Raw genomic sequence first — 19,389 nt, forward strand, 5'->3', positions numbered from 1 at the left:
AGAAGGGACCCCGTGCATAAGTAACATAACATTAGTGATGTAACATCAGCTATTAAAATGGCCTAGGGGTTTCTCAGACTCCAGACAGAACAAAAGCTTTCTGAGAGAACAACACAGAGGTCTGACTAATTTATTAAGCTATTGTTTTGTGTAGCAGAACCGAATAGAATTTGTGCTGATACACAGAGAATCAACCCCTGTCGTGATCTAATCCGCAAACTTTCCACTTTAGTCGGGGAATAATCAGTGTAATAATGGAGCTGACCTCAACCCAAATGGAATTCAGCAGAACCAAAAGTGGAAGGATTATAACTCTTATTGCTGGCTAAACAGCAGGGCAAAGCTGCTTTTCTGATACCGTGCTGCTGTGTTCTCAGAGGGGAACAGTTCTCTGTGCGAACAACATGCCAGACTGGTCCTCCCGCGTCTCCACACGGGGCACGAAAGAGAGGAATGGTTTCATTCCACACTCAGTATGGACCCGACGGATTAGGAAAGAGTGGCAGTTATGAAAAAGCTAAAAACCAATTCATTACCCTGTTTTGTTTTTTAAAGCAGGGAACTGAATGTTATCAGGAACTAAAGGCGGTTGGGAACCGGCAGCCACTGCTTACCGTATCCTCCACAAATCAGCGGTGACACCCACACGAAACAATGCATTATCCATCACTTGCAGTTTTAAAAACCCGGGGTATTTGTTGAAGTAACGTGATGCAATGCAACAAAGCACGCAAACGGAGACCCAAGGTTTATAACGCACACCTTGTAGAGCGAGGCCGAAATTGGAGGAAGAGATGCCACATTTTGATTGCTGGTAAACAGAGGAGCTGAATTGATTTGAAAGCTGCAAAGCTATGCTTAAGTGCTAGTGGTGCATAGAGAGATCCTCTTAATATGGCACTGACTGAGTGCTCAACACATTAGAACGGATTTTCCTTAATAGCTAGATAGCTTCAGAGAAAGGGAAACTAGACAGAATATATAATGAGATTTCTTTATGAAACATCCTTTAAACCTGGATCTGTACACTGTAATTAAACAGTACACCCTTACTTATTTTCCCCAGAATATACAGTACATTTTTCATGGGAAAGAAATATTGCAAATGAGATCTCTTAAACATCTTGGTTATTGCTGTGATTAAACAGAGTGCAATAGAAAAAGTAAGTCAGATTTCTCTTCTGACAAAAAGGTCTTCTCTAGAGCTTAGATGGCAGCAATTTTCAGAGCTTCACAAAATGTCAAAGTCTGCAAAGAAAAAATACATTTTAATATGAACATTTCTCATTTTTTTCTGAAACCGAATTTTTTTTTAATCTGAGATATGCCTATTGTTATTATTAAAAAAAAAAAAAAAACTAGTAAAAAAAAAAAAGGTAATTAAAATGATGAAAAACTATTTAAAAACTATAAAAAATAAGGTTTGGTAGCTGAAATACATTAAATTAATATACATAAAAAAATTAAGAAAAAACTTTAAACTTAATTTAAACGAAAATTTTAAATATCGCTTAAAAATACAGATGCTGAATTTTAGTTCAAAGTACCATTGAAATTTAAATAACTGAATAAGATGTAGTTTACATTTTTTTCAATTTCAGTTTTTGTAAGAATTACTCATAAACATTATTATCCCACTACATATGGGTTTTCCCCCCATACAATTAATAATTAATTAATAATCAATGTTTGAAATGCAACATAAATGGTATTTATTTAATATATTAATATTTCATTATAATTTAGAACTCAAATGATATATCAATACTATGGTGGATACAATATAGATTTTAGAGAATTGTTTAATATATAATATAAAATTAAAAATATAAAATGTTAGTACTTTTTATATTTTATGTAATTATAAATGGCATTTATTAAATACATTCATATTTCATTATATTATATTATATTATATTATATAAAATATTAAAAATGAAATGTTTAAACAATATAATATATTAAATTTTATGTAATCTAACTAGATAGATGGACAGATCATGTTTAATATAAAACTAATACAAAAAAATAAAATTTAAATAATTTTTAAATTTAAAATTAGAAATACTGCTTTGTCAACTAACCGATATACAATGTAATATTAATTATTAAAAATAAATAAAATAAAAATGGAAAATGCACTAAAAGTGAAATAAAACTTATAAATATAGAAATATTTCTATATTAAAACAAAAAACTAACAGAAAATTAAAATAATATCATACTTCAATTAGACATGAAAATACAGATCTCCTGGGTCATGAAGGAGTAACTTCTGAGCAATAAAAAAAAAAAAAAATCCTCTTGGTTTGGTCTCTCTTCACTATAGCAGTGTGTTAGTGAAGCAACAGCTCTATCCTGAACCATTAAGTGGTTTCTTGGTTAGTACATTGAAGATTTCTTTTAATAATTGCCATAAATTATAAAATGGTAATCGGGAGCTGCCTATTTATAATGAATGGCTATTGATATTACAATCTTGACTGTTGTGAAACCTAATTTACATAAGGAGTGGGATCACATTTACATTAAAATGTTAATTAAACTACACAGAACACAACCGAAAGCCCAAACTGTAGCTTTAAACTGACTGAATAATCTGGATTCGTTCCGATTTACCCAACAGAAAGAAGTCACAGTGTGAATTCTGTAAATATGGGCAGAAAAACACTAAGGTGCGAAACAGGCCTAACAGGTTATTGGATTTCCCAGACCTCAAGGCTACCGAAGAGCCTTTTATTACACAAAAAGAACATGCTGTTTTGTCCAGAGAGCCCCGAAACTCCAGACTCCATCACCGGAAAGCTCTCCAGCAAAATGAGTGCCCACACAACACATTAGCCTAGCGAGATGGAAACGAGAGAGCGCAGTGAAAACAACCCTGCACGGAGACTGAATAGTTATCTAAGGTTGGCTCAGTTGGACGGAAGAAAACACAGAATTCCCCGCAGCCCCCCGCTGGCAGGCCCGGCCATAATTTCTGGAGAGCATGTGTTTCAGCTCAGAGCGGCTGGTGGGCTGTTTCGTCGACCCTCAGCAACAAAGTCAACATGAAAGCGCGAGTGGGGGGCGAGTGTAAGGGGATCTGAGATGGAGAGATGAATGGACGGAGGAGAGCAGGGGCTCAAAATAGGAGGGAAAGGAAAAGGTCTTGAACAAACACAAGCTTAAGGCACAGTGGATACAGGAAGAGACGGAGAAAGACAAACTAACATGCTGTATCGCTTGAAAACAGACCGCAAACAAGACAGCAAAAACAATTCTGTAATTTTAAAGAAAATAAATAAGACGCCTGTGTGTGCATTGTTGCAGGCATCGGTATGTTATGGAAAGGACTGATTTCATGTGCCATGTGACTGACTCCAGGCCTGCAACACATACTCAGTATAAACAAACTACAGTGGAGCACCATGTACAACTGCATAGACAATGACTTAAATTCAGTTTAATTTCAGAATAAGAGAGGCAACGGGATGCTAAATCTGAATTGGATTGAAGGAAGTAGAATTGAAATTCAATTCATTGATTAAGATGTAGTTTAAAATATATATTTTTTCAATTTTATGTTATCACATCACTAGATCTGGGGCATTTGCCATATAATTATTATTAATCGTGTCTGAAATAAAACATACTGTAAATGACATTTATTAAATACATTAATATTTCATTATATTTTAGAAATCAAATGACATCAATACCATGGTAAGAACATATATAATAAATATATAATATAAAATTAAAATTCTAAATATAAAATTAGAGTACCTTTTATATTTTATATGTAAATAATAACTATAAAAATATAAAAATGTTTTGTAAAAAATATAAAATGTATTCAAAATGAATGTTTTTAGTTAATTATTTTATTTTTGTTCATTATTTTTTGTTTATTATTTACTATACATGGTATTTATTAAATACATTAACATTTCAATATATTTTATAAATCAAATTACATCAATACCATTGTGAATATGATAGATAGATAGATAGATAGACAGACAGACAGATAGACAGATAGATAGATAGATAGCTGTTTATTTTATAATATAAAATTAAAATTACAAATATAAAATTTGAGTACTTTTTATATTATATATATATATATATATATATATATATATATATATATATATATATTATGTTTATTATTTATTTATTCATTAATATGTAATTTGTTATAATATGTAATAATGTTTTTTTTTATTCTTTTATTGTTGTTTATTATGTTTTATTTATTTATTTAGTATAAATGCTATTTATTAAATATATTAACATTTCATTATATTTTATAAATCAAATTACATCAATACCATGGCAAATACGATAGATAGATTATAAATTATAACCATAAAAATACATTTTAATAAAAATATAAAATGTTTAAAAAAATGTTTTGTTTTATTTATTTACTGCAAATGGTATTTTTTAAATACATTAATATTTCATTATATATTAGAAATCAAATGACATATCAATACCATGATAGATAGATAGACGGATAGATATTATTATATAATATAACATTTATATTAAAAATATAAAATTTGAAAAAAAAAAGTTTTATTTTTTAATGTAATTATAGCTATCTTTTTTTTTTAATACAAATACAAATATTCAAAATAATATTTTATTTATTTATTTATTTTTGGTACATAATTTTTTCTTTGAATTATATTTCCATAACTCTTCCTGTCACTCCAGTTTACACTCATGAACTAAAACGATTCCAATTCTTAAATTAAGATTCAGATCAGTGCATCTGTATACATACTTGCAAGGCTTTTGAGAAATTAATGTTGTAAAACATACTGTGATAAAGTTGGATAGAGTGGTATTAGTATCTCATGGATAATGATCATGATTTACTTCCTGCATCCCTCACCATGGCAACCAACACAGCATAGCCAATAATCTCTAAGTGTCCATGTCACATCAATCATGCCACTCTTCTGCCCCACTGCACTCCAATGATGCAGGAGTTTGGCCACATCAAGACAACCCAGCATTTCACCAACTGGGGGGATCCAGGGAATTAACATAATACCCATCCAGCACTGCAAAAGGCATTCTAGATGTTTTTCTGACTGGGTTAAGTGTGTATCTCTCCATCACTCTGACACTGGCTGACAGGGAGAGGAGAGGATGTAATATTGAAATGAAAAACTGCTCTCCTGTCAATCTGAAGTGTGTGTGTGTGAACTCATTCCTGTAATGGTGCATCTGAGATCCAGGAGAGATTACAAAGAGGCATTTTGATATTGCAGCCACTGCACCGCTCAACAAAAATTGATAATTAAAAGCTGAATTAAGCAAAATATTAAGCCTGAGCCCCCCTCGTCCCCAGTGATCAGCTAATGCCGTGCCGTTCTTCCAATTCTGCCATCTCGCTCTCTCTCAACAATCCTCTTCCTTCTCCTAAATCTCTCTCGCTCTCATCTGAGCCCTGTCTTTATGAGAAGTCTGGTGCAACAGAAGGGATTGTTCTCTTTTCATGAGCTGCACAATCTCTGTGCTCTAGGATAATGCAGACTCTAGGACACTTGCTAAAACTTTCCAGACTTTGTTCTGAGGAAGAAGCATAAAATGTACTTCTTAAGGATCAAAGCACAAAAGTTTGAGACCAATGTGGAAAACCTGGGATTCAAAATCAATTTAAACTTCAAAATAGTGGTAAAAAGCAGAAAAAATAGTAGGTTTTAAGGTTTTGTCAATAAAGCAAACAAGAGAGATAAGAAAGATACTGATTAATAATTGAATTTTGTTCAATATATTTTCTGTATGCTACACAGCTCAAGAAACAGCAGACAGTCTCACAAGCCATAAAAGTACACAAATGCTTGCAACCATGTAGAAATGTTAGTAATAATGTGTGCTGTGGGACATGTGCATGGGAAGACCAATGTGTTTTGGAGTCCACCTTTCCAGGAATTTGGGCTCCATTTCCACTTATTGATTGGCTGTGGTAGAGTGCTGAAGCAGCCGCTCTGCAGGAGGGAGTGTGTTGGCTCTAATGGCGGCAATTTTCAGAGAGGCTCAGGCCTCTGGAGACCTGCAGAGCTTTAGTCAGCTTTGTTTGGCAAGGCCACGGTCGCAGCGTTTGGACCGGGGTTGAGTCACTGCATCTGCACCTGATGCTTTCTCTGTCTTCCTATAGGACGGGAAGACCTATAGATCTGTTGGACCAACATCCAATGCTATTAAAACTAATTTGGTTAAGCTAGTAAGGCAGCCAGGTAGGACATCAGCATCCAATATTGTGGACCTGCATCCAAAATACAATATATGCTAACATATGACTGTAACATATGACTAATTTATGGTGTCTGAAAGTTTGGAAGGTACATGTAGAGAAGAACTTTAAAAGACAAGGCTTTGGAAAATATGATAAAGTGAGGATATTATTTGGGGAAAAAAAACAGCTTTAGCTGAACAAATGTGTCAAGTACAATTTGGTTTTCCATCAACTTCCACTTTGCAGCTATCTAATACAGCTGTAATCCAATTTCTGGAGATTGCACCTAACTCAGGCTTTCTCATTTAGACCCACACATTGAAAAGCACATTTTCTACTAGATGGAAGACCTCTCTTCCAAAACATATACTGTACCTACAACAGTGATTCTCAACCTGGGCTTCAGCAAACTCACAAGATAGCCTCAAGGTTACTCGAAGGATTAGTTTAGAATAAAAATTTCCTGATAATTTACTCATCCCTATGTCATTCAAGATGTTCATGTCTAAGTCGAAAAGGTTTTTGAGGAAAACATTCCAGGATTTGTCTCCATATAGTGGACTTCAGTGGGGATCAACGGGTTTGAAGAAGGGCTGCCGACAAATTGCGATAAATCGCAATAAAATCAGGTTAGGCAAAAGCTGCAATAGTCATACACATCTTGTCAGTGAAGCACGGTTCTGTGATTAGTAGTAAATCTCCATCCGAAGGCCAGAGGGCGCTCTTGCGCGGACACTCCAAATACACCCCCAAAAGAAATCCAGGAAATCCCTACAGCAGTAGCTGAATAAACAGAAGATTTAACTGCATTCACTGATTCAACGTGACTAATAAACACGCAACTACGGCAATATATGATTTATCGGAGTTCTTATTATAATTATTATTTCATTTTCATTATAGTGAGTTTGGAGTAAAAACATGTTATTAAAGTCCACTTCCAGAACAAAAATTTACAGATAATGTACTCACCCCCTTGTCATCCAAGATGTTCATGTCTTTCTTTCTTCAGTCGTAAAGAAATTATGTTTTTTGAGGAAAACATTTCAGGATTTTTCTCCATATAGTGGACTTCTATGGTGCGCCGAGTTTGAACTTCCAAAATGCAGTTTAAACGCAGCTTCAAACGATCCTAAATGTGGTTGTAAATAATCCCAGCAGAGGAAGAAGGGTCTTATCTAAAAATAATACAATTTATATACTTTTTAATGTCTTGTCTTGCTCTTCCTGAACTGTTTTTTTTTTCAGTTCATAACAGTTAGGGTATGTCAGAAAACTCCCATCTCATGTTCTCTCTCAACTTCAAAATCGTCCTATATCGCTGTTTTACCTTTTTTGTCAAGGGTGTTTAATCTTCTTTGCAAAGACGGGGTCTGAACTTCTGCAGTGATATAGGATGATTTTGAAATGATTTTTGAATTTGAGGGAGAAAATACGATTGTTTTTTGACATACCCTAACTGTCTTGAACCAGAATACACAGAGTTTAGGCAGAGCAAGACAAGATGCTTGAGATTAAAAAGTATTTAGATTGTATTTTTTTAATAAAAATAACTGATCGTTTTGCTAGATCAGAGCCTTCTTCCTCGGCTGGGATCGTTAACAACCGCATTTGGGATTGTTTGAAGCTGCATTTAAAATGCATTTTGGAAGCTCAAAATCGGGGCACCATATCAGTCCATTATATGGAGAAAAATGCTGAAATGTTTTCCTCAAAAAACACAATGTTCTGGAAGTGGACTTTAAATGTTTTAAACCTTTAAATGTTGTATTTGGAAGCTGCATTGAAACTGCAGTTTGGACCTTCAAACCATTGGCCACCATTGAAGTCCACTATAAGGAAAAAATCCTGGAATGTTTCCCTCAAAAACCTTAATTTCTTTTCGACTGAAGAAAGAAAGACATGAACATCTTGGATGACTTGGGGGTGAGTAAATGATCAGGATTTTTTTATTCTGGATGTGAACTAATCCTTTAAAATAGTTATAATACATTCTTAAAATTGTGTACCTCCATTGCTATTTTTATAATAAATATACCTTTTTAATTATGCCAAGCTCTAAAGCATTTTGTCAGGAAATTGTGAGTAAAAATATTTTTTAAAATTCTAAGAAATTTTTAAAATTTAGTATTGAATATTTAAAGGGATAGTTCACTCAAAAATAAACATTTGGTCATAATTTAATTAAATCTGTATGGCTTTCTTTGAAAAAGGACTACAAGAGAAGATATTATGAAGATTATTTTATCTGCTTTTGTCCACACATTGAAAGCCAGTGGGGCCCAAAACAACTCTAAAATTCACTGTACAGATGACATTTTCTTCTTTTGCGTTCTGCAGAAAAAAAGTAAGTCATACGTGTTTGGAATGACGAGAAGCTAAATAAATGATGACAGAATTTTCATTTTTGGGTGAACTAGCCCTCTGAAGTGTCTAGTCTGCTTGTGTAGTGTAATTGTAGTGTCCTCTCACTCTACAATAAGAGCATCATCTAACCAGGCATGAGAGCGGTGTGCGAGTGGAGCCACAAATACAGAATCATTTGGAGTGTCTATTTTTCTCCGTTGTTGTGAAGTATGTAGTTCCTGCTCTTTGTCTCACTCTCACCCTAGACCACTCGTTCTCACCGAGGCCTGGCCTTTAGATTGCATTTCACTTACACAGAGGAAATGGAGCTGTTTGAGCCTCAGACTGGTCTGTGTGTGTAGAGACACTGAAGGACGGCCTCTCCTGAGTGGACACGTAACGCGCCGCTCCGGATCGGATCGGACCGTACTGTACTGCACTGCACCATTAACATCATTTGCTCCGAGCCTGTGGCCACACACACCATCTCCCGCTCTTGAGCAGAGTGCTGGTTTCCTGACTGGCTGTGATTACAGCCATTTCCTGGCTTCATTTTGCCTTGCAATGCAGCAAGACTTTTAAATGCAGCCTGATGTTTATGGTCTTATTTGAGGTTTTAATCCTTTTTTCCCCTTTCTGTGCTTCTTTAGCTAAAAAGATAGCTCATCCAAAAATAAAAATCCCATTTACTCACCCTCATGACATTCTAAACCAGTTTAAGTTTCTTTCTGAAATCTGGTGCTTTTAGGCATCAAGAAAAACATGATGAAAGTATCATGAAAGTAGTCCAAAAGACTATATTTCAAGACTTCTTAATCTTTTTCTAGCTCTTACGGCACCATTCATGAAAGTAATCTGATTCATGAATGAGTCTTTCTTTTCAGTTACATCTTTTTAAGGATTTCTCAGCGGTTAATAGCTCAATGGATGGTCAATTTTCAACAAATAACATCTTCAATTGTGATTTCAGTTGATTTTGGTTAAAATTCCTTAATGGTTGTGTAAAACAATGGCATTTTTACCTTGTCAAAAACAGCTCTGTTATTTCGGTGCATGTCTCTTTAAATGATAATGAGCTACTGTTCACTCCACCCCCTCTTTATCTGTTTTTTTGCATGTTTTCGTTGGCACGTTACTATCAAAAACATCCTACAAAACACTTGCATTGCTTACAAGACTTTTTTTTTGAGGGATTAAAAAAAAGGAGTGAATGGATTTTTATCATTGTAGGGTTGTTATGTCCACACACTGCTAAGACACATTTATATGCAAACACCACGTAAAAGTAAATTTTAAAACTTGAAACTTCAATTCCAATTCATTACAATAAATCACCAGTATATTGTCCACAATTTTTATGATCTGGAAGTAAAAACTAATAATTTTGAATGTTATAAGGGTGAGTAAATGATGGCAATATTTATTTTTTGATTAACTGTCCCTTTAATGGCTCTTTTTCTGTGTGTTTGTTTAATTAATGAGAACTGGCACTTGGCTGTTTCCTCCACTGCTCTTCCACCCTCCCTGTCTTCCTCCTTTGCATTTTCTCTGCCACATGCTCTTTTGCTCTCCTCCACTCCCCCTATCCTGCAGCATAACACAGTTGCTGTCGGCCTCCTCAACCCCAGAGACCCTCAACCACCAGCGCCCCACACCACCCCCACCCTGCCCAGTCATGAAGAAATGCTAAGACAAGAATTAAAATCACAGTCTTCATCTGGAAGTTGCTTTCAAAAGGCACTTGGCTAAAAAAAATGGTTTTGCAAACATAAACCCTTTCAGTTCACTTGTGTTTACTTTTCAACAAAGAGCAGGTCTAATAATGTCAATGGTGAAACTGAAAGAAGTAGAAGTGAGAGAGAGACTGACATGAGAGGAAGGATTTCAGAAGGGACAGACTGATGTCTTGTGATTGACAGAGGCTGTGATGGAAGATGGCAACAATACTTAAAAGTGACTGAAAAAGAAGACTTCAAAATACACTGACAGATTGAGCAGGGTTTAAAGTTCAATAAAGGCCACATACGGACACTTCTGCTGTACCAACAGGTGGAAATGGTATAGAGGAGGAGCAGACCAGTTGATTAAAGGGGACATCAGATGCAAAATGATAAAAATCGATACGGTCCCTTTTTTTAATCCTCAAAAAACCTAAACAGTCTTAATTATCAAGCCGTTTTGATTTTCTGAGCAGCATGACATCATACTGCTCAAGCACCGCCCACGACCACTGATGGACTGTCCCTCAGCCAGTTGTATGCAGCAGCTATAGCAACGACGATGTCTCATTAACAATGCAGGTATTTTGTAGTTGGATGTTTTGTTTTTGATAGTAAAGCGTTGCCAAATACACAAAAAACAGAAGAGAGGGGTGGAGTGAGCAGTAGCTCATTATCATTTAAAGAGACATGCACCGAAATGGCTTGCTGTGAACAGAGCTGTTTTTTTTGACAAGGTAAAAGGTGGTGATATTACATTCGTAAACGAATCATTCTTTATGAACAAATCAAAGTTAAAAAAAGATAAATAGCAGAATAATATAAATATTTTTCCCATTTTTTTTTTCTACTCATAAAGGTGCATTTGCATTAGCTGGACCAGCATGAACGTATCATAAAAGTAGTTTAATTCAATTCAATTCAAGTTTATTTGTATAACGCTTTTCACGATACAAATCGTTGCAAAGCAGCTTTACAGAAAATGAAAATTTGTACAATATATTTAGTGGTAGCTTACTAGTCAAATTAATGAAGTAGTTTTTAAAACTATATTTCAAGACTTCTAAAAAATTGCTTTGTGTGAGAAAAAGATCCTTCTAGCTCTTACATCTACATTTATGAAAGAAATAGTCTGATTCTTTATTGAATCTTTCTTTTTAGTCAAATCTTTAAATGAATCCCTTTATCTACTTTACTAAACCAGAGTGCATGATTTCTTCATGAATCAGACTGATCTTATTCAATTCACAATTCATCATTCTCTGCAATTTTGTTTTACAATTTTAATGTGGCTTTAAAACACATTTGTAGCATCCTGATCCACCATCAGTCCCCACCATGTATAAACAACACAATTGTGGTTATGGCATAAAACAAAGAGAAGCAACCGTCTGTGAGTGACCAATATGAATACTGTGAAACCACAGGCCATAAACGAAGAACCACATACACATAAACAAACCCAATGTATTCCAGAAGTCACCTCCCTGGATTTATTGATCTTCTGTTCCAGAGTATGGATGGGGATTTGCCACTTGTGAAGAGGCAGGGAACGCAAGGCCTGAGCACTTCGGCAGGCAGAAAAACATTACTATGGAAGCGGAAAGTGTGTGCACATACGTAAACTTAAGCACGCACACACAGTCGGGCTGACTAAATAATTACCACCTCACGAATGCCCCAAACATGCAGTCTGAACACTGATAAGAGGACTTCAGTCCACTGTCATGATAGTAGACTTCCTCTTTCCCCACCACAGGATCAGAGACGCCCTCCAATTTCGGCATATCAGACGCTCTCTCAGGAGGCAGGCTGAATGAGAAAAGTCGAACCGTCACATTGATAACTATTTTAAGCATGCGTGCATGCTGAGGTCACATGACCTGCTTTCACAGCCACTTCATAATCTGATGAAATGACTGGATTTGGTGCATTCTGATGACTATGAAAAGTGAAACTGGGCTTAAAAAATGCAAAATGCACTAGTGATAGCAGTCACACGCTCCAAAGCGTCCGGGTAAGAGGCTTACCACTCTTTAATGCTTTCTGTATGATGATGTGGGAATTGAGCGGCATGGCACAATCTCCACAGTTGTGATGATGAACTACTAGTCTGTGGAAGAAACCACAGCATTCCTGCCTGGCTGCTCCCAAAAGCCTTCCTACCACAACTCAAGCCTCTTTCCCTCATCCTCTTGCCATGTTCCACCACAGACGCACAACCGCTGCGCAAGACCAAGACCATGGCTATCTGCTTTCCTGGCTCGGGCCCTGCTGACACTACAAAACAAGGGTAAAAGAGATGTAAATTACACCCCAGACTGGAGACCTGAGTCAACCCCGGCATCACCCCTCACTGCTGACGCACCCATCCAGAGAGGCTATGGCTGCTATAAGAGTGGCCGTGTGGAGGAAGTCACTAACAGGGAGTGAACGATGAGCTTGATGGTTCCTGATGACTCAGATTTATCTTTTGGCTGTCAGCTTTGGAAAGCACCACAAAATCCTAAGAGTGAATGTCAGTAATACAAGAAGAGCTTGAGCGTGTGCAGAGTTGCTCGCCAGTTGATCGGTAACTTTATTAGGAACTGTAACCTAAGATGTTGGCTAAATCAGATTGTAAGAATGATATTTGACTCCCGCTGATGAAAACTATGTGAGTGAATCAAATCAAACATGTAGAAAATATTGACTAGAGAATATATTTGACATGATATACCAAAACCAAACAACATTTAACTTGAAAAAAAGGAATAGCCGTCCCAATAATAAAAATATTTCTCTCACCCTCATTTACTATCAAGACCGTATGACTTCCTGGCTTCTGAGGGACGTAAAAAGGTATTTAAAAACATGCCACAAAAAAAATGCCACCCAAAAAGAAAATTGTGTCATTAATCACTCACCCTCATGTCGTTCCAAACCCGTAAGACCTTTGTTTACCTTCAAGACACAAATTAAGATATTTTTAATGAAATCCGAGAGCTTTCTGACCCTGCATAGACAGCAACACAACTACCACATTCAAGGCCCAGAAAGGTAGTAACGCCAACGTTAAAATAGTCCATGTTACATCAGTGGTTCAATTGTAAATTTATGAAGCCATGAGAATACTTTTTGTGCATCAAAAAAAAAAAAAAACGAACAACTTTATTTAACAATTTCTTCTCGTCTGTGTCAGTCTCCGCCCCACATTCATGAGAGTACCACGACGTGTGTTGTCTATGCAGGGTCATCGGATGTCATCAAACATATCTTAATTTGCGTTTTGAAGTCAAATGAAGGTCTTATAGGTTTGGAATGCCATGAGAGTAAGTATTTAATGACAGAATTTTCATTTTTGGGTGAACTATTCCTTTAAGAGTTTTTTAAACTGTTAGCTTAAGGAGTTTGTTGCAACTGGGTCCTGAGTTTTAGCAATTTGTTGTATGAAACTGATGACATAATAGACAGAAGGCCAAGCAGTCATTGTTCAAATTTTTGTATTGCAGTAGAGTGTGTCAAAGGGAACATTCTCAAAAACAATGACATCATATGGCAAAAACAAACAAATTGCCCAGGTCAAGCTCATCAACAGGGACTCAAAGTGATGAACAAAAAGACCCAGTTTCAACAAAAACAAAAACAAAAAATTATGTCAGGGAGGTCATTCGGAAATGTATCACAAACACAAACAAAATAACCTAATCAATCAACCTACAGAAAAACTCACAACGAACCTAGTGTAACTGAGTGTGGTTGTGCTCGTTTAGATAGAATCTGTATTAAAACAATCGAAGAGTTCTGTTGTGTTTATCTGAGTCCATTATACAGATTCATATAGTGTAATAGTGAGCAATCTGCTTGTTTTTCAGTACAGACCTGGGCAACAATAACATCCCAAAAACGTGGGCACACAGGCGAGGAAAACCAACAGCACCTGTTCCCTATACAGGATAATTAAGGAAGAGAATAACAGAAGAACCAGCATCCCATTAGGATGAGCATGCACATCACTTCTGTCCATTACCATCTGTCTGAAGTTATTCTTTCACACTACTTTGTGTCTGTACCTCATCTTGCATCACAACATACACAGCAATTAGGCATGTGACAATGTGTGTGTGTGGGTGGACCTCCCTCTGCGTAAGCTTTTATCTGCCTACAGCAGCCTTTGGTTCATGTGGCAGGATTTTTAGACCCAGATGCCACTGATTGGATGGCTCACGGAGATCATTCCAGAAGAGAAGCCCTGCATTACGAGGAACTCCACGTGGCATTGCATGTTTGTGCACGGATCTCCACAATTATGATCATTAAGAAGCAAAAAAACATCTCCCTGAAGTTGCCTGCTCATCCACCTCCATATTACTGTACCCACACACAACCGCAACAGAGCATCACACATTGCAGAGTGCACAGCAAACACAGATTTTTTACCATACTCACAGACCTCCCACAGTCCAGTCAATAAATTCTGCTCACAAAATTGGAAAGTGATTTCTGGATCTGAAAAGGATGAACTTGTCGCAGTAGCAACAACAACAAAATCTAAACATCCTTAAAAGTTACAATTACCTGAGCAACAAAACAGGAAAAAATATATAAATAACATAAATTATTAAGAATACCAGGGAATATATATATATATATATATATATATATATATATATATATATATATATATATATATATATATATTAGGGATGTAACAGTATTATCAATATCGTGGTATTGCGATAGCAAAACTGTCTCGATATTATCGTGGTCACATGATGACATGAAACGATATAGGTCTTCTGGGCAAAAAGTGTAGTTTTTAAAATATATTTAAACTTCTATTTCTTACATAAAAGGTCTTAAAGTTGTGTTTTGGGCCATTATCCTTTGACAGTATCTGTCAAACAAACTAAAATCGAAAGCACATTATGGCTTAATCCCTTCATCAAGTCTTTGCTTTCTGTGCGTTTCAAAGAGAAGCTTGCACCAGTGTTGCCAAATCCACGGTTTTCCCGTGGAATTGGGCTACTTTAACACTGTTGCCACGGGTTGACACAACTGAGATAGATTTGGGCTAGTTCTGAGAAGCAATTGGGCATTTTGCTGTGAAAACCTGGCAACCCTGGCTTGTACTTTGTTCGATCAGCACGATCAGCTTGTGATCTGGAGTTTTCCACGCCTCAAAATGGCTCAGTTCACAGTGAATGCACTGAACTTGTTTATTGCATGATGCATTTTTGTAAGCCTTTTCACTGACGCTGAAGTTTTCTGTCAAAATAAAAGCTCTACTGCAGTTTCTGTCAAAATAAAAGCTTTAAAGTGCAGTATGAATTGCAGTCCAAATTCAAAATATCTCTTTCAAGTGTAGAAATTAGGAAAGTAGTATTATAATTTCCCTGCTGTACTAATATACCTATGAAATATTCATTTTAATTTATTTTATAGTGCAGTTGATTTACTATATGGCTATTACTGTCATAGGAATAACAATAATATAAAATTGTTGTTATTATTATATTCTAATTTGTTTGGCTTCCTAAAACACCAGTGTGAATGTAATTTAGACTGAAATAGTAAACCACAAATAGGGTTGAAGCCCTTTTAAAGTTCAGGTACAAGTCAATTCAGTAACTTTTTTCTGACTTAAGTCAGAAGATTTTGATATTGTTTAATAGTGTGCGAGTGGTTTACTAATTAGTCTTCCTATTAACAACAATATATTGTACATTAAGACTGATTCGCGCACAAGAAAGAAGTATCGTATGATCTAATCCCAGTCCATCATAACCAGCCATATCTAATCATATCGCAATGGAGGCATTGCCTCCTTTCATGGGACTTTCTCTCATTCATTCATAATTACTCCCCAACAAACAGTGCACACTTTAGGGGGTCTGTTAAAACCCAGTAGACTCAGGGGTGGCGAGAGAAATGCGGACTCCTGCTGTAACTTCACCTGCTTGGTCGGTGAAGTTTTTACTTTAGAAAAAACAGGTTATTTCTATGCTTTTTATGTCATATTTTGTAATATTTGTGTTGTTTTATTTCTGTACTATGATTTTTTTTCTACATCACACTGTAAAGATTCTACATGGCATGAAGTTCAGCAATGCGGAGCGAATCTGTTGCTCAGAGAATGGTAGAATAAAAAGTCTTCATCTTGCTTTCTGCGTAGATCAAAAGGCAGATGAGCTCAATGAGTGTTTACTATGATGTTTCAGCGATATGAAAGTCCTTTCTACTGATCAGAGGACAGATACACCCCTGAAGACACCCTCCTCATTGTTATTGCTAAGACAATGCTTATTTGAAATCTGCTTGGGAGGAATGGGGATTTAAAAACAAGGGATACCCAGTATAGTCTATTGAATGAATATTGTATTTAGCTGTTTCTGAGCTATGTTGAGGTAGTTTATTGGGTGTCACCATCTGCGTGATGCTTCCAGTGACTCACAGCTGCATCATAGTTAACATGACTGATTGCACACTGTATACAGTATGTGCAGACCAATAATGGTTGTTAAGCCTCCAGCGCAAATTTTTATTCCTTACCATGTCTCTCTGTTTCTTCTAAGTCACATTGCCATGGCAACTAAACCCCAAGGGAAGAGAGTTAGGGACAACCACACAAAAGAAAAGCCGTCAGAGAGACACATTATGAGCATCGACTGACATATGCATACTGCACACACACATGTCTGAAAGTTCACTTTACACAGCGAGCTTGTTATCGCTCACATCAAAGTCACGCTCGAGCCATTCACTGTCATGTTCAGCACAAGAGATTGACTGACTGTGAAAATGCCAACCAAGCACCACCGAATGAGTGAAGGACTGGTGTCAGGAGCATCAGCATTTGGTTACAGGAGGAAATCTTTCTTTCTTGTTTTTCATTCTTTATTTATCTCAGAATCAGTCATCAATTATTAATAAATATCAGTGTTCCATGGTATTACCATCTGCTATCAAATCACAGGAACATGGTACCTCTCTAGAACTTTTTGTAAGGGCTCCTTCTTTGATAAAATAGTCCATGTGACATCAGTGGTTCAACCGTAATGTTATGCAGCTATGAGAATATTTTTTGTGTGCAAAGAAAACAAAAATTACAACTTTATTAAACAATTTCTTCTCTACCGGGGCCTAAAACTAACCTTCTGCCACACCTGCCAATGGCCTGTGACATGATAAAATTTACTGGCCAAAATTTTTTTACCAGCCACGAAACTGTTTTTGCAAAAACAGCCAGTTATTACTTCTACAATTGACTAAACATATTTACACTGTTTGTAATTTGTCCTGCTACTGGTTAATTATAGCCATTCAACATTACAGTTATTTTCGAAACAAAGTGACAATTTATATACTTTTTAACCTCAAACCCTCGTCTTTTCTTGTCTCTGTGATGCGTATGTGTAGTCTGTGTAATCGGGGTCAATACAGTTAGGGTAGATTGAAAAACTCCCGTCTCATTTTCTTCTTCAACATCAAAATCGTCCTACATCGTTTTTTTTACCTTTTTTTTTTAAAGGGCGTTTGATGTTCCTTGCATGTTCACTAAGTAAACACTGGGTCGGTGCTTCTGCAGCGATGTAGGACGATTTTGAAGTTGGGGAAGAAAACGAGATGGGAGTTTTTCGACATACCCTAACTGTATTGACCGTATATGAACGCAGTTCATACAGACCTAGACAAGACGAGCATTTGAGTTTAAAAAGTATATATATTGTATGTCAGCACCCATAGCTTTGTGGTTAGTGCGACGAGTTCGAATCCCACCTCGAGGTCCTTTGCTGATCCTACTTCCCTCTCTCCTCCCAGTACTTTCCTGTCAGCTCTCCACTGTCCTCTCACAATAAACTATATAAAAATCCCATAAATAGAACTTGCTGCATAATAATAAGCTGCATTTAAACTGCATTTTGGAAGTTCAAACTTGGGGGCACCATTGAAGTCCACTATATGGAAAACATGCCTGAATTTTTTTCCTCAAGACACAATTTATTATCAACTGAAGAAAGAAAGACACAAACATCTTGGATGACAATGAGGTGAGTAAATTATCTGTAAGTTTTTGTTCTGGAAGTGAACTTCTCCTTTAAGACTTTATAACTCATTTAAGAATACGTTTACGAGGTACCTCGCCAAACTGTGCATAACTGTGTGTTTTCGTCCATTTAAGCACAACTGGTGAACTGTCTAAAGTGGCTCAACGTATGCGTACAGCTGAACCTGCAACCTTTCAAACTATAGATAACTGCACCGTTTAGGAGGCGTAACCCCATGTATGTGTTGCCACATTCTCGGGTTATAAAGAATAAAGAAGGGAAAAGTTAATCTTCCGAAGCGAAGCTACCGTGTCTTGGGACAAGCTGGTCATCACAGTGCTCTGACCTTATCAGCCCGTTTGTATCCTGTTATTTGATTCGCTCTTGTTGCTTATGACAGAACAGCTAATCATGATGATTTCGTCTTCAGAAAAGATTATTTTATTAGTTTACGTCAGAAACAGTGAATCTCTTTAAAAACTGGCTTATTGTTATATTTCGTAAAAGTTTTACCTGCCAACTGGTGACTGACACTGTTACATATACTCGCAGATTTTTACTTGCATTTGGTGCTTGCTTAATTTTAAGCCCTGTGTGTCAGTCTTAGCTGCATGATCAATGAAGTCATTATTTTTGTGTTCTTTGTGCAAAAAACACATGTAAAAGTCTGTACCATGGTAACTAAAAGCATAAGGGTTCTTTCTCACTTTCCTTCTTTTTCTAATTAAACCAGCACTGGTTCCCGTACGGCACTTAGATCAGCAGTTTGAAAACTACAAATGCGACTTAACTAGCAAAGCTTGACGCTGAGGCAGCAGACTTTCCGATCTAAGAACAAAGAACATAATGTCCGCTTAAAAACACTGTCTGCTACACGTATTTCATTTCCGCCCAAGGTCAGAAGTAACTGTATACAGACATGCATTTCTTAGTAAGTCGCTGGCTTGTTGCATAAGCAGATAACATGCTGGATTTCATAAACAAGCTATTATTCTCATGCTCGCTCTGAGCTTTAGCAAGGAGCATCTGTCCTTTTTGTATTCTGTGTACACGGAGTCAA

General features: G+C 36.4%; 1 protein-coding gene across 1 annotated transcript in view; it reads right to left on the reverse strand.

Annotated features, from left to right (window-relative positions):
* arhgef25a (Rho guanine nucleotide exchange factor (GEF) 25a) overlaps positions 1 to 19,389 on the reverse strand; it is a 100,713-nt gene that overhangs the window by 35,390 nt on the left and 45,934 nt on the right.

Source organism: Labeo rohita, chromosome 23 (genome assembly GCF_022985175.1).
Source record: "Labeo rohita strain BAU-BD-2019 chromosome 23, IGBB_LRoh.1.0, whole genome shotgun sequence".
NCBI lineage: Eukaryota > Metazoa > Chordata > Actinopteri > Cypriniformes > Cyprinidae > Labeo > Labeo rohita.